The sequence below is a fragment of the Nomascus leucogenys genome, chromosome 10 (assembly GCF_006542625.1).
Source record: "Nomascus leucogenys isolate Asia chromosome 10, Asia_NLE_v1, whole genome shotgun sequence".
In the NCBI taxonomy this organism is placed as follows: domain Eukaryota; kingdom Metazoa; phylum Chordata; class Mammalia; order Primates; family Hylobatidae; genus Nomascus; species Nomascus leucogenys.
This window is the reverse complement of record NC_044390.1, coordinates 43340969-43354747: the sequence shown is the minus strand read 5'-3', so window position 1 is coordinate 43354747 and position 13779 is coordinate 43340969. Positions and strand designations below refer to the sequence as shown.

The 13779-nt window shown below is 52.8% G+C and overlaps 1 long non-coding RNA gene and 1 other non-coding gene across 2 annotated transcripts; both read left to right on the top strand.

Moving 5' to 3' along the window:
- Positions 1 to 1900: 1900 nt before the first annotated feature.
- On the top strand, positions 1901 to 2098 carry LOC115837176. The gene has a single exon (XR_004032199.1). It is a non-coding gene; the product is annotated as a U2 spliceosomal RNA (small nuclear RNA).
- A 7182-nt stretch (positions 2099 to 9280) lies between these two features.
- On the top strand, positions 9281 to 11182 carry LOC101176115. The gene is made up of 2 exons (XR_178841.2): positions 9281 to 9880; positions 10394 to 11182. It is a non-coding gene; the product is annotated as an uncharacterized LOC101176115 (long non-coding RNA).
- Positions 11183 to 13779: the final 2597 nt, after the last annotated feature.

The following is a 13779-nucleotide window of genomic DNA, read 5'->3' as shown; positions in this document are numbered from 1 at the left end:
GGCGGCAGTGCACACAAGTGTCCCAGAGGGAAAATGACGGCTGCTTCAGCTTGAATCACAAGGGAGGAGGTAGGGTGTTGGATACACACTCAATTATCACCCCAAACCCTATCATCACTCATAATCTGCCTGAGATAAATCACAGGCAGGTAATTATTATGTCAGGCCAGGTAGCAGAGAGAAGTTCTAAAATAGCAGTCAAAGAACCTCCTGGTTAATTCAAATCCATCCTAACTCCCTCCAGGGGACAAAAGTGCTTTGGCTGTAGAATTGACCAGGCGGAGAGAAATACGATTGCTTGATGCAAAATGGGAACTCCTGGACTTAATGTTTCTCTCTGTCAAGTTTCAGAATAGCACACCTGTCAGAAACCCTAAATCAATGATCCACCATTCGGGGTAAATCATACTGCAGGGACGTCCTATTTTCTTGGTGTCAAAACCAACCTCCCCAGCTTGCTCACCAGACTGTGTCCACTTCTGCTCAGCCCAGGCCTCTGGACTCAATTAGTCCTGCCTGCTCGGCTTCCCACACCTGTACTTCTTCCCCCATCCAAATGCCACCAATGCCCAGCTCAAGCCACCTGGCCCCCAAACCTTCTATGCCCAGGCCCATCCCTGGTTCCAGCTTAAGCGATTCCACTACCTGTCCCCACCCCAAAAGGCCAATGCTGGGTTTATCCATCCCTGAACTGGTCACAACCCCAGATCTGTGACTCTCCTAGAGCTGGGTCTCCCTGTTCTTATCCTTTTGGCTTCCGGAGCCAGCTCGTCTGCTGGGCAACAGAAACTGCTTTGGATTCACTTAAGCCAGAAGAGTGGAGGTAGGTTTACTGGAAAGATGCTATTTGTGGGGACGTCTCTTGGGGTGCCAAGGAGCAGAACACCCGATCCACCTGGGCTGAGTAGACCCCTGTCCAGGGCAGGCTAGCCTCAGGTGGGGCTGGATTCAGGCACAATCTCTGGGCTCCGGCTGACTCTGTGGACGACTTTCCTAGGCTCTTCATGGTGGCAGAGTGGTTGCTTACACCTGTCCAAGTGCGGGTCCACTTGGACATGGCAGACGATTACTCCAAGTTGCTCAGACAAAAGCCCTGGGCTAGGGCCAGGTGCAGTGGCTTATGCCTTTAATTCCAGCACATTGGGAGGCCGAGGTGGGTGGATCATCTGAGGTCAGGAGTTCAAGATCAGCCTGGCCAACATGGCAAAACCTGTTTTTACTAAAAAAAAAAAAAACAAAAATCAGCCAGGCGTGGTGGCAGGTGCTGTAGCCCCAGCTACTCAGGAGGCTGAGGCAGAAGAATCGCTTGAACTCAGGAGGCGGAGGTTGCAGTGAGCTGAGATCATGCCATTACACTCCAGCCTAGGTGACAGAGTGAGACTCCATCTCGAAAAAGAAAAAACAAACAAAAAAAACCAACCCTGGGATTAGTCTTCATGAGGCCTGACTATGTGACCAAAGGCACATGCCCACCTCAGGGCCAATCCTGGTGGCCACAGGAGAGCAGTGTTCTCACGGGCAGAGGCCCTGGGTCAGAGGCTGCTGCCCAGGTGGACGGGTGCAGCTCCACCTGCAGCTCATAGACTGAGAACATGGGAGTAGTGATTCCCACAGGTCAATCAGGGCACCAACAAGAAGGAATGGGTCATGGGTAGCTCCAAACCAACAAACACCATGAAGTTGGCTCTCTGGACCAGAGAGAATGCTGAACAAAATCAGACTGGCCTGGAGGCTGGAGTTTTGGGGTTTTCCTCTCCCTGGGACTGGCCATGAATAAGGCACTCAACTTCACCACCTCTGGTTCCTGGAAGAGAAAATCCACTCGGCCAGTTCTGAATCACAGGTGCTGCGGTGAGGGCCTGGCTGAGTCTTGGATGCATTTCCAGAGAAGGGAGAAAGGATCGCTTCTCGGCCTTTTGGCTAAGATCAAGTGCAGAGAAGGGAGAAAGGGCTTTGAGAGCCAGGAGACATCCTCCCAGCAGCTGCTAAAATGTGGATGTTGCTACTGTTTTTTTTTTTTTTTTTTTTTTTAGACGGAGTCTTGCTCTATCGCCCAGGCTAGAGTGCAGTGGCGAGATCTCGGCTCACTGCAACCTTTGGCTCACTGCAACCTCCGCTTCCCAGGTTCAAGCTACCGCAGCCTCCCGAATAGCTGGGATTACAGGTGCCTGCCACTGCACCCAGCTAATTTTTGTATTTTTAGTAGACACGGGGTTTCACCATCTTGGCCAGGCTGGTCTTGAATTCCTGACCTTGTGATCCACCCGCCTTGGCCTCCCAGAGTGCTGGGATTACAGGCATGAGCCACTGCACCCTGCCGGATGTTGCTACTGTTGCAATGTGAGCCACCTTAACTTTTTGTTTACCCCAAATTAGAAATTAAACAATTTTCCTTTCAATGTCACCAGTATGTGATGCAATTTCATGATGATGTTTTATCTGAGTAGAAAATTGCCCTTGGTATATATCCTACCCTCCCCTGCTCTGGAGGCCTGGGTATAGCTGAAGCCACAGCAGGGATGGCGGCAGGTAGGGAGTGGGAGTTTGCGAGTTGCCCGTTTTCTCCCTTCTCTGGGGTCAGGAGGAAAAAAAATGCCATTAATTTTGTTGTGATGAAAACCCCATCTCTACTAAAAATACAAAAATTAGCCAGGTGTGGTGGCAGGTGCCTGTAATCCCAGCTACTTGGGAGGCTGAGGCAGGAGAATCGTTTGAACTCAGGAGGCAGAAGTTGCAGTGAGTTGAAACAGCGCCACTGCCCTCCAGCCTGGGCAACAGAGTGAGACTCCATCTCAAAAAAAAAAAAAAAAAAAAAAAACACCCACAGGTAAATTTGGAGAGAGCTTGAATCTTTACAATAGCGAGTCTTCTCATCTGGGAAAGGCCCATTTCTCTCTGATCCTCCAGGATGTTCTCAGCTCCAGCCCCTCTCCCCCACCATCCCAGGAATAGCAGTGACCTTTTGTACATACCCCTTAGTCCCTCATCCTCCAGGTACATTTAAGCGCTTTGTCTCAGGCCTCCCTGCCAAGCCCCCATCTGCCACCAACCTCGTGTCCTCTCCTCCCCAGCCTCAAATCCTGCACTGGCTGGATTTAGGAACTTGGGCGGCATGTGCCTCCACACCTCCAGGCTGCGGTTCACCGGCGCACTCCTCCCGTCTCATCCACCAGGGATTCCTATCTGTCCCTTACATCGTTTCCCTCTCTGTAGAGCCAAGCAGGAGGGGCCACATTCACCTTTTGGCTCGGTGCCCCACCCCCATCCCCCAGTTGCTCACTCACATGCACAAGTTCATCTTGCTGCACCAATGAGTCTTCTCCTCCATGCTCACCCAGTCTTCCTTGGATCCCCAGGTGTCGTCCTGGGTGTGGCCGGTGGTGGGTGCTCAGTAAACGCATGCTGGATGGAAGGGGAGACAGCACCACTGTGGGGGGGACGGGGGGGGGACTGTGTTTCCACCAGCCCTTGGTAGGATCTTTTTCTTTTTCTTTTTTTTTTTTTTTTGAGACGGAGTCTCGCTCTGTTGCCCAGGCTGGAGTGTAATGGTACAATCTCAGCTCACTGCAACCTCCGCCTCCCAGCTCCAAGCGATTCTCCTGCCTCAGCCTCCCGAGTAGCTGGGACTACAGGCGCCCAACACCACTTTCAGCTAATTTTTGTATTTTCAGTAGAGATGGGGTTTTGCCATGTTGGCCAGGCTGGTCTCATACTCCTGGCCTCAGGTGATCTGCCTGCCTTGGCCTCCTAAAGTGCTGGGATTACAGGCGTGAGCCACCATGCCCAGCCCTGGATTGAGAATGTTCTAAAGACAAGAGCTTTTGGGAACGCTGCAGCAGGAGACTTGCAGGTATGCAGAGGGCTCTTGGGGGCCTCATGAGCAGCTGGAGGTGACCCCTCTCCCCACATGTCTTAAACAAGGGTACTTGGCCAAGACAGTACGACTGGAAATAAAGACAACGAAAAGCAGTCCAAAGATTAGAAAGCAAGAGACAATATTATCATTCTTGGCAGAGAATGTTTATATTTACCCAGAAAGTCCAAGAGGATTCATTGCAAAACAGAACTGCTAAGAAAGCCTGGAAAAGTGGCCTGATAAAGACCCATAGCTTCCTGCATGCCAGGGACGAGCTGACTGGAAAATAAAGTGGAAAAGGCCTCATTCACAGCATCAATAAAGTGATAAATGACACCGGCTTAACATGAAACAGGCCAGACCCATACAAAGAAAAAGAGAAAACCATAAAAAGGGCAAAAAGATGCGCCTCGTTAGAGAGAAATGGTTCTTCCCCAGATGGGAAGACCCACTAGCGTGAAGATTCAAGTTCTCTCCAACTTTACCCGTGTCTTTATTGCAATTCCAATGGGAAAATAATTCCAAAAACATTTTCACTGGTGTTTGACAGAAAAATGCTTATGTTCCTCAAAAAGAGGAGGTGCAGGCCGGGCGCAGTGGCTCATGTCTGTAATCCCAGCACTACAGGAGGCTGAGGCGGGTGGATCACTTGAGGCCAGGGGTTCAAGACCTGCCTGGCTAACATGGCGAAACCCTGTCTCTACTAAAACTATAAAAATTAGCTGGGCGTGATGGTGTGTGCCTGTAGTTCCAGCTATTCAGGAGGCTAAGACAAGAGAATTGCTTGAGCCTGGGAGGCAGAGGTTTCAGTGAGCCGAGATCATGCCACTGCCCTCCAGCCTAGGCAGTAGAGGAGGTGTGGTAGGGCTGAGGGGCATTGCCATACCCCTGTGTGCATGCCTGAAGAGACAGGGAGGGGACTTCCTCTCCAGCTGCCTAGAGGAATATTGCCGCCAGCTCTCAGCAAAGCCACACAGTCACCATGGACTTGGGAAGTGTGGGGGCACCTCCTATGTCATGGTGGCTCTGAGAGGCTCGGGCCTTAATGCTGTTTCCCCCTGGTGGGGGTCCCTGGACAAATGATGTTGCCAGCAGTGTGTTCCAAAACTACCATGGTGGGAGGGATGAGCGTCTCCTGCAGGTCATGACACTCCAGGCTGGGCAGCATCAGAGAACACAGCATGGCTGTGGGCCCTGGGGAAGGGGACCTGTCTTAGTCTGTGTGGGCTGCTATAACAAAATGCCTTAAACTAGGTGGCTTATAAACAACAGAAATTTATTTTTCACGGTTCTGCAGGCTGGGAAGTCCAAGATCAAGGCCCAGACAGATTCGATGTTTGGTGAGAGCCCGTTTTCTGGTAGAAGGTGGTGCCTTATGTGGTGGAAGGGGCCAGGGAGCTCTTTGGAGCCTCTTTTATATGGGCACTCATCCCATTCATCTCCCACAGGCCCCATTTCTAACACCATTACATTGGTGATTAGGTTTCAACATATGAATTTGGAGGGGAGTGACGTGAACATTCAGACCACAGCAGGACCTAATTGGCTGAGCCCAGCTCACAAACTAGACTTGTGAGATGGCTGTCTGCTTGGCCCTGACTGGGCAGAGGGGGCTCAGTAGGGCTCTCGAGGGTCTCAGCATTGTGAAGAGCTTGGGGGAGAAGGGTAGGGCAGGGCAGGAGGATGGCAAGGGCCTGGCTGTTGGCCACAGAGTGACCTCTGTCTCCGCCCTCTCCCGTGGCTTCCTAGGGCTGAGAGGCAGAGCCTGGAGTCTTCTCTGGTCTGCAGCTCCTTTGTTGTGTGACCTGAACTATGCTTCTGCTTGGTGCCTCAGTTTCCCCATTGGTAACTGGGGCATTGGCTGGATTTCAGGGCTCAACAGGGCTCCCTTTCTTGGCAGGTGGAAACTGCCATCTTATAAAGGGGAACCTGGATGCTGCTGGCTGGGAGCACTGGGGGGACCAGGCCACAGCCGAAGGCCCAGGAGAGATGGAGAGAGGCTCCATCCTGAGTGGGGCTCTTCTAGGCCCTGGAGTCTCAGGCCACTCATGCCACTACAGAGGGAGAGACAGGGGCTACATAGGGAGGGCGTGGACCAATGAGGGGGTCAGGGTTCCCGACCCCACATCAGGACTTCCCATGAACCTGGAGATCTCTCCTGTCCCATCAGGCCTGGAACCAGCTGTTGGCATCAAGGCCTTGCACGCATGACCCAGAGAGCTTCCCCTCTCCCTTCTTCCAGCCTGCTGCTTCCATGCTAGATTCAGGGCCATTTTGCCGCAGGATTCACGGGAGAGCCGAGAGGGAGCTGCCGGCTTTTCCACCTCCCAGCCGAGGTTACTCGTAGATTCATGGGAAGCCATAAACCCGCGCCCTCTTTCTGCTCTAATTGAAGCGATTTGTATTGTGACTAAAATAATCAGAGACAATTTTATTGGTATATTTTTAAAAATAATTACAGCCCATATATTTAAGTTATATAACTGCAGTGACAATTTGATTGGGTTTCCCAGGGCCCCAACTTGAAGAGCCTGTGCGGGAGCCGCCCCATCCCTGCCTTCAGCACCCTCCACCTCCCCCAGATCTCGGGCAGAGGTGATGTTGACAGATGCAGTCCCCAAGGCCTGAGGCTCGCTCAGGGACTTCCCAGTGGGCATGTCTTAAAAATTTTGGGGCAGCCATGCCAGCCCAGTGATCCCAAAGCACCATAGGGAGGTGGGGAAGAGATGGAGGGGGGCTCTGGAGTCTGGCTCAGCTCTGGCCTTGGTGGTGGGTGTCTGTGCCCTGCCATCCAGCATGCAGTCACTGACCTTTTCTGTTCACCCCATTCTTCTCTGGGGACCTCCTGCCTTTGTTCTCCTGCTTCTGAACAGCTGACTGTCCCAAAAGCTCTGGGGTTGACCAATCAGAGCATCGAATTCTCCAGCCATGGTGATTGGTTCAGGGCTAAGCACATGACCCAATCAGAGCCAATGACATTGCACATGCCCCAGATGGACTCCCGAGTGGATGGGGATCTGGAGCCGCAGGCTGCCATCTTGCCCCACCTGGGCACTGGAGAATGGGGCTACTGTAAAGAAGACCCTGGCAGAGAGATGTGGATGGGACAGGGTCCTGGTGGCATCATTTAAGATTCTGAACCTGGAGCTGGGGCTGCTCCCAGAGTTTTTGGATATATGAGCCAATACATCCCATTTTGGCTTAAACCTGCTGTAGCTGTAGGACTGTGACCAAGAGTTCTATTTCTATGAGTCCCGCAAGCTTGTTTCCCCACCTCTAAAGGGAGAGAGTAATCACTCCCGTGGTCTGTTATGCGTCGTCATTATCTGTGTATAGTAGAGACATCTTGGTGTATAGCACCAAGCACAGGACTTGGACAGAGTTAACCACTCAATAAATAGCAGCCATGGCTGTCGTCAGGAGCACTGTGGAGCACTGGATGCTGTCGCTGGTATAAGGTGTGGGCAGAGGAGTCAGGGAGAGGTTACCAGGCAATGTCCCAGCCCAGAAGGAGGCCCTGCCCCCACATGCTTATGGGTGGCAGAAGCACGGTTCCTGCTGGCTCAGCAGTGCCTCCTTGCCTTCTTCCATCAGGGCCCCTCCTGCTCAGCCAGGGTCCCGTACTGTGCCCAAACCAGTTCTGCATTGTTCCTCCCCAAATAGCACAGGCTGGAAGGAAGGAGCTAGGGAACGGAGGCGGGGCTGGGGAGGGGGAAGGGCAGCGGCCATAGCTCCAGCACAGTAGGATCTGACTATGGGCGGGAGAGCCTGGATCACGGGGTGCTCTGGTACCCCACTTGGCTCCTTCCTCTTAGCGATCGCCCCAGCTCTTTGCTGGGCTGTTGGATGCCTCAGTGTTCCCAGGCAAATCCCCCTGGGGCCCTACCTTTGGAGCTGAGCTGTGTCTGGCCTGCACATCCACCAGCCCCGCACCACCACCGGGCACTGAAGACCAAAAGCGGATCCAAACTCCACCCGCTCTGAGCAGGTTTTCTCTCCTACGGCAGCCTTCACCCGGAAGCCACAGCTGTTAAAGCTGCTAGCGGATGGCGAGGGCCTTGTGGTTTCTGCACCCAAGAAAGACTTCTCTTCACTGGCTTCAATCCATCTTAGTCTTAGATAGCAGCACGGGCCTCGGGGATAGCCCCCAAGTCTACCTTGTGGGAATGACACCTTCCACTCCTGGAGGCTTGTCCCGTGAGTCCACTAATAGGGGAAGGGCTGAAAGGAGCGCTGGGGCCGAAACATTCAGCTGGCTCTTGGGTCCCCAGGCCCTCCTGACTGCACAGTTTAGTGGAGACATGCAAAACTCGCCCAGTTGGACACACTCACATGTACACATATGCACACGCACACACACATGTGCACTTTCACATGGGCATGTCACACATACACACATATGTGCGTGCTCACACCCACACACACTCTCACATGTGCACAATTGCACACATGCACACTCTCACAGGGGCATGTTCACACCCATGCACACTCTCACATATGCATAATTGCTCACATCGGCATGGTCATACACATGCATACTTACATTGTGTACACTTACACACACGCACACACACACACTCCTACACATGTCCACCCTCTCATGCATGCTCTCACATGAACCAGAGTATTTGCCTCTTCTGCCTATAGCAGAGCAGAGGTGTGTCAGTCGATGCCCCGTGGTGTTTCTAAGGATCCACGCATCCCAGGTACTGTGTGTTGTCAGCCGGGAGATTGCCTGCTCCTGTGTGGCTGCGTTCTCTCCAGTCCTGAAGGTCCTTATAAACATTGGTGCCACCCATCTTGCAGGACATTCTCTGCCCGGCCTCAGGAGCCTCAGCAGAGGTCCCCTGATTTCAAACATTCTTTTCTGTCATTAGAGCTTATGTTCCACAGATGACTTTGAAAATCCTGCCACCTTCACAGGCCCAGACATGACGGTGCAGAGGACATCAGGACCAGCAGGACACAAAACCCTCACGGTCACAGGGAGAAAGTCAGATCCTGGGCACCTGACACAGCGAAGCCCTGCTCACAACATATGTATGACAATGGGTGTGATAGAGGTGCCCCCTGCCTCTGGGTCTGGGTTACATGCCCCCCTTCTTTGAGTCCTAGAGGGAACAGTCTGGCAGTGGGCACACCCCTTACTCTCCCAGCAATGACCTGGCAGACCCGCTTTCCCCAGTGATGGCCTTAGGGATTCCCAGCCATCACTCCTCCCTCCAGGAACCCCTCATCCCATCCTTCCATAGGGCCACCGCCCAGACAGGCCCCTCGACCCTTCCCACAACCCTCTGCACAACTAGGAAGGGCAGTGCCCCACCCAAAGCACTGCATGCCCTGCTCCCCATTGTCACAGTAGGTACAGGACGTGGGTCTACTAGATCTTAGACACTACAGTCAGTACATGCTAATCCATTCCCGGAAGACCTCCCCTCCCCACCCCGGTGTCACTGAGCCACTTCCTCCAGCACAGCCCCACGGAGGGAGGCCCTTTTGTGTCTTGCCCATCACCTGGCTGGCCAGATCTGCTCATCTCTTCCCTGACTCAAGAAAAACAAGAGAGCTTCTTTAGTCCGTTTTCATGCTGCTATAAAGAATTTCATGCTGCTGTAAAGAACTGCCTGAGACTGGGTAATTTATAAAGGAAAGAGGTTTAATGACTTACAGTTCAGCATGGTTAAGGAGGCCTCAGGAAACTTACAATCATGGCAGAAGGCAAAGGGGAAGCAAGGCACCTCCTTCACAAGGCAGGAGGAAGAAGCGCCGAGCACAAGGGGAAGAGTGCCTTGTAAAACCATCAGACCTTGTGAGAACTCACTCACTCTCACGAGAACAGCATGGGGGAAGCTGCCCCCATGATTCAATTACCTCCACCTGGTCTCTCCCGTGACACATGGGGATATAAGTTTTATAATTCAAGATGAGACCATATCAAGTGCTCTGTGGTCCCAGATAAGCCAAGAAACCTTCGTGGAGGAGGCCACCCCCACCCTTGGCCTCCAGACCCAGTGGGAGGCCTAGGTCAGGATGGAAGTGTCCGTTAAGGGGGCTGGCATGGATGTCACATGTGCCATGGCACACCCTGAGGGTAGGCAGCCTTGAGCAGTGGGCGGGAAGCTGGGCCTGCAGGAACACGGAGCCCTGAGGTCTCGCCCTTGGACCCCTGATCTGGGCTCCTCGGGGGCTCTGGGAGAAAGCCCCTGTCCGCTGCTGGTGCTGGTGGTGTGGTACAGATAACCTGGAAACCCTAAAAGAAGCAGGGATGGAGGGAAGGTTGCTGAGAGGTGGTCAGAGAAGCTGTTATGCAGACTGGGGCCAGGGAGGTGCAAGGGGAGTCCAGATGGGGGCTGAGGGAGGGACAGACAGACAGCAGACTGGGTCACCCCCAGGCTCCCCTTCTGGGGCCCCCAGGAAACGAATAGGTCCAGCCCAAAAGGGGCTCTGGGAGGACTGCTCCCAGCACCTCTGTGCTGCCAGCCCTAAAGGCACCCACCCGACCCCCACACACGTCGAATCTCCACTCCTTGTTTGCAGGAGGAAACTGAGGCCCAGGTTCCTGGAGATGTGTCTGCTCCAGGTCACACTGTGGGCTGTAGGGGTCCAGAACCCAGACCTGTGGACTGTGCCAGGCTCTAGCCAATGACTGTTCCAAACCACTGCACCTCCCCAGCCCTCCAAAGTTCTCATCTGCAAAATGGGGCATCAGGTCTGAAGATCTTCAATGCCCCTTCTGGCTGGGATATCAGAGTTTTGGGACCTCTCTCTCCAGGTCCTCATGAGTCCAGCAGGAGCTCTGGCAGGTCCAGGGTCCCCTCCTTCCCTCTGCTGCCACTGCTCAGCACCCAACCCTTTTTAAAATTAGCTCTGTGAGTTACAGAAGTAATCCCTGCTTGCTTGTTAACATGGTTCAAACAGCACAGAAGGGTTCAAGGTGGAAGCTGAAAGTACTCCCCAGTGTCCCCCACAACCCCAAGCCCACCTCTGCTAGGTCCCACGTGGCCTTTGGGAAATGTATGCACTGTCCCCTCTTCCCTTAGAAGCCAGAAGGGAAGTCTGGAATCAGTGAGCCAGGTACAGCACTGAGCCCAGGCCCAGAGATCCCACACTCATGCCAGCCCCTGCCTGCGCCAGCCCCCTCCCTGTGCCAGCCACTGCCCCTCCATCTATGCAGGCCCCCACCACCAAGCCCATCAATAGGAGCTCATTGTTCCGTCCTGTCTCCCTAGGGTGGGGCAGAGTGACAGCTGTTCTGTGTTTAATTACCGATGGGCTGAGGCTATGCCAACCCATGAATAAAATTACAGTTGTTCTGCAATGCAAATATTGCGGGCCTCCATCTGAGGGTGCGTGCGGGGCTGATCTTCATTGGCTGACTTTTTTATTGAAAAAAGTTTTATTACATTTTAAAGAACATTCGTGATGATGAAATTCGCACACCTTAAGATTTATACAGCACTGCAAACAAGTGGCAGGAGAAAGGGAGTTATTTATAACTTCAAATAGGCTCCTATCCTCTGGTTGCGTTGTTTTAGGGTGCAGAGCATTTTTAGCTGATAATTGCTTTAATGGTAAATGAGAAACTTAGAACCAAATATCGGAAGTGTCTAAACAAGGAGAAGTCTCAGCTAAGATGGGAGCGAGTTGACCTTATGGGTGGGGAGGGAGAAAAGGGAGCTCGCTCTCGCCAAGGCTCATGGGGTAAGAACACATGGCAGATGTTCAGCACCGGCAGAGGTTTGCCATCTGTGGGTGCCCACTGGACACAGGTTCGGCTTATGGCGAATGAACTTGGAGACATGGCATCCTCCTGTCGGAGCCGTGACCACAGGGCTTTCTCCTCCCATAGTTGCTGTGGGATTTCGTTCTGTGTGGTGTATCCATGCTTTGTGTGACTGGAAATCTCATCTGAGCACAGCTGGATGGGTGATAATGCAAACTTTCCATTCCATCATCTAAATCCATATAGATAGGAATACAGAACATCTGATTTGACTTCCCGTTGTACTAAGAAAACGGAGCTTCCCAGGGAAGGCGGGCATTTCCTGCTGAACGGGACTGGAGGTGGCATTTCCTTCGCTAAGCCTTCCCTGCAGATCCTTCCCTCTGGGGACGCAGCTGAGCTCAAGAACAGTACAGCTGAGAGAGGCTTCTCCAGCTGGCCCCGGTCCCCATCTCTAAACAGAACAGAACCTGCTTCAACTTAGCACTGTCGACACATTCATTCATTCATTCATTTTGCCGACATGTGTTTATTGAAAGCTTACTACGAGCCAGGCTCCTGGCACATTCGGATGAGGAGGATGTAGTCTGTGGCCTCCAAAAGCAACTGAACAGGCAAGACCTATTCCCAGAGACAACTGAGCCTCACTAAACATCAGTGTGACAGGGACAGTAATGGAGGTATAAATGCCCAGGGACAAGGACAGCAGAGAAGAGGGCCTGGCTGTGTCTGGGGGTGGAGAGGTCAGAGAAGGGGCCATGCAAGCAAGCCTTGAAGGATGCAGAGGTGTTTGGAGTGGGCACATGCTTGGCAGGGCAGCAGGGTGACCATCAAAGGCACCCTCCAGCTTGAGGTCTGTGGGAGGGAGGGGGACTTTGAGTGTCTGGAGCACGGGGTGGCATCTATGTTGGGGTGCAACTGGGATGTGATGGAGTGTCAGGCGGAGGAGCCTGACCTCCTTCCTGGGGCATCTCTGCTGCTTAGAGCAGGGGTTCAGGGGCTCTGGAGGCCGCATGGAATGCCTATAGATGGTGGGGGCAGGGAAGGCGTCTGGGATAGGGATTGGGCCAGCCAGTAGGCACATGAAAGAGTTAGAAGGAGAAATCAGTGACTCCTGCTTCTCTTCTTTTGGAGGTCAGCCAAGCCTGGGTGTCTCCTGTTCATTCAGCAAAAGACCTCATCCCGGAACAAGCGTGCAAAAGGAGACAGGGCAGGATTCCAAACCAGCTGCAAGGCTCCCTCTCGGTCTCCTCCCCAACTTCGGCATGCCTGTGCGTGCATGCTGGCTTCTGTGCATGGGTTTACATGTGTGTATGTCTCTGTATATGTGTGTGTGTGTACTTCGGTGTGTGTTTTCATGTGTGTGTATGCCTGTGCATGCTTGTATGTGTTTATGCTGAGTGTACATGTGTCTGTGCATGTTTGTGTATGTGCAGATATGTGTGGTGTGCTTATGTCTGTGTGAGCATGTCTACATGTCCATGTGTGTGTATGTCAAGCACAAGGATGTGTGCTTGTGTGAATGTGCACTGATGTATGCATTTAAGGATTTGTATATGTTCGTGTTTGTGGATGTTTGTGTGTGTGAGGGTGCATGCTCATTAGGGGGTCTGTGCCTAGACCAGATACCTGTTTTTTGTTGTTGTTTTTTTGTTTTGTTTTTGAGATACAGTCTCACTATTGTCACCCAGGCTGGAGTTCGATGGTGCAATCATGGCTCACTGCAGTCTCTAACTCCTGGGCTCAAGCGATCCTCCCACCTCAGCCTCCTGAGTAGCTGAGACTACAGGCATGAACCACCATATCTGGCTAATTTTTAAACTTTTCATAGAGAAGGGGGTCTCACTATGTTGCCCAGGCTGGTCTCAAACTCCTGGCCGCAAGCAATCCTCCCACCTCGGCCTCCCAAAGTGCTGGAATTACATACAGGAGTGAGCCACTGCACCCAGCCCAGACACTGAGATTTTTAAAATTAGACACTGTGGAACCCACACAGTCTGACACCACCACTGGAGATTCTAAAGTGAATCCCGTGCAGCCATGCACACAGCCCCTGCCCTTGGGTGGCTTGGGTCCCTGAGGTCTCCTTGGTGAGGGCAAGAAAACCGAAGCCTAAATAACAGCGGCTTCCTTGTGGAGCAGCCCAGGCCAGGCTCAGGGGGTATGGGGGTAAAAGGATGTCTGAGGACAGCCAGGCTGG